This window comes from Nothoprocta perdicaria, unplaced genomic scaffold (assembly GCF_003342845.1).
Source record: "Nothoprocta perdicaria isolate Ctin4 unplaced genomic scaffold, notPer1 scaffold_33, whole genome shotgun sequence".
Lineage (NCBI taxonomy): Eukaryota > Metazoa > Chordata > Aves > Tinamiformes > Tinamidae > Nothoprocta > Nothoprocta perdicaria.
In genome coordinates, this window is record NW_020455566.1 from 1654269 (window position 1) to 1656860 (window position 2592).

Below are 2592 nucleotides of genomic sequence, written 5' to 3' on the forward strand. Positions count from 1 at the left end.
CGGCGCGGGAGACATCGCCGCCCCGTGACGGCCGCTGCCGTCACCGCCGCATCCCACCGCATCCCATCGCATCCTATCGCATCGCATCGCATCGCATCGCATCCCATCCCATCCCATCCCATCCATCCCATCCCATCCCATCCATCCCATCCTGTCCCATCGCATCTTACCCTATCCCATCCCATCGCATCCCATCGCATCTTACCCTATCCCATCCCATCGCATCCCATCGCATCCATCGCTGCCCCTCCCGGCATTGCGCTCGGCTTGCAGCAGCACCGGGCATGGCACCGGCACCAGGCACAATCCTGGCACAATACTGGGACCAGCACCAAACGTGGCCCCATCTCCAGCCCATCCCATCCCGTCCTATCCCCTTCCATTGCCGCCCCTCCTGGCACGGCACTGGACATGGCACTGCCCCAGGATTGGACACTGGGAACATCGGGAGCAGCATGGCCACGTCACCGCCCCATCCTATTGCCCCCTTTCCCAGCACTGTGTCCGGCACTGGAGCAGCACCGGGCATAGCACTGGAGGGGAATGGGACCATCCCAACCCACCGTTAACGACCCCGGGGCTCTGAGTGCTTCTGCCCTGCCCTGGAGTTGCTGGGGTGACTGGGCTGGGAAGGGTTAATGGGATGTGCTGGGGACAGTCACCAGGGTGGCTGCTCAGGGAGGGGATACTGGGATGTACTGGGGGGAGTCACTGGGAAAGGAATGGTTCCTGGGGAGAGTTACTGGGGAAGACAGTGATAGGAAAGGTTAATGGAGAAGGTTATTGAGGAAGGCCGGTCTGTAAAGGGTTACAGAGGCTGGATCAGGGGCTGTGGGAAGGGGCAGGCCAGGAAGGGTTCCTGGGAGAGGCTGGATTGGGAAGGGTCCCTGGGAGAGGCTGCCTTTGCTCGGAAACCCCACGGAGCAGTCGCCAAAGGGGCTCCCGGTGCTGCGTGGGGGCTGCGGGTGCCCGCGTGGGAGCGCGGACGCGGCACGAGGACAGCGTGTCCTTGGCAGGCGCTGCCGCCGGCCCCCTCGTTACGTAAAGCATCGTTAGGGGAGCCGGGAGCAGGCTGAGCTGCGGGGGCGGCTCGGGGGGGCCGCGGGCTCCGCTCCTCCGGCGCGTCCCGCTGTGCAGGTGTGAGAGCATCGGAGAGCAGGGCTGGCGCTGACAGGGTGCCAAGGGCTCGTCCTGCACCGGCGCGGGCGGAAGGAAAATAAAGCAGAGCAAAGCAAAGCAAATAATAAAATAAAATAAAATAAAATAAAATAAAATAAAATAAAATAAAATAAAATAAAATAAATAAATGCCTAAAACCATTCCAGACCTTTCAGGCCAGAAGGACTTGACACCTTGCCCAGTATAGGCAAATAAGAGAGAAATGCAAGAAATCACCCCCTCCTCTTCACCTCCCAACGGAAAACGTTACTCCGAGGCCTGGAAACCCTCCCGCGCTGCTCCAGGATCCCTCCCCAGGCTGCCGAGCTATTAATAATTTAGCAGGGGAGTCTGAATTTAGTTCAAATTAAATCTCTTTGATGCAAACACCAGGCTGAGAGCTTTGCATGGGCGGCAAAGACCTCGTCCGTTCCCTGGCCCCTGTGCTGCCCGCGGGCCCTTTCCTGGGCGGAGATGCTGCTCCAGCTGCCTTGTTTTGAATAAATCGGCCTTTGGAGATTAGGCATTTTGTGGGAATGCGCTTAATCTGCTTCGGCTGCCTGGGCTCCAGCGATAACCCGGCGCGATCCCTCTGTTCCCATGCATTCCCGTGCGCTGTCCAAAGCGCAGGGCCGTTAAAGTCATTATCTAACGAATGCCGTGGCGGTCTCTCTGCCGGGTGCTTGGCGGGTGCGGGAGCTGCCGTGTCCTTGTCCCCCGGTGCCGCGGGTGCCCGTTCGTGCCATGGAGGCTGCGGCCCCGCGGCCCCGCTCAGCCCTCGGATGGCTGCAGCCTCAACCAGGGAGTCCGTGCAGGGAGCTGGAGCGGCCCTGTCTCCCCGGGAGCTGTTTGCATTGCGTGGATGGGCATTCCTTGGGATAAGGGGTGTGGGGACAGGGGTGGTTGGCATGTGGATCCCTGGGGAAAGGGGATCCTTGGGGATGGTGCCGCTTCCTTAGAAGCAGAGATCCCCAGGATGAGGATTTGGGGGGGACGGGTTTGCTGGGGGGAAGGGATCTTTGGGGATAGAAACCCTTAGGGATCAGGATCCTTGGGGATAGGGAAACTTGGGGATGGGGGAACCTCGGGAACAGGGAAACTAAGGAACGGAGACCACGAGGAACACAGCTCCTTAGGGATAGTGACCCTTTGGGACAGGGATCCTCAGAGACTGTGATCTTTAGCAGCAGGAATCCTCCGGGACAGGGATCCTTGGAGGCACAGACCTGTCAGGAAGGGGATCCTGGGTGACAGGGGACCTTTGGGACAGGGATCCTCGGGAATGGAGATCCTCCGGCCAGGCCTTAGGGACGGGGCCCCTTTAGGGCCAGGGATCCTCGGGAATGGAGATCCTCCGGCCAGGCCTTAGGGACGGGGCCCCTTTAGGGCCAGGGCCCCTTCGCGCCAGGCAGCTCCGGGCGCGGGGCCGGCGGG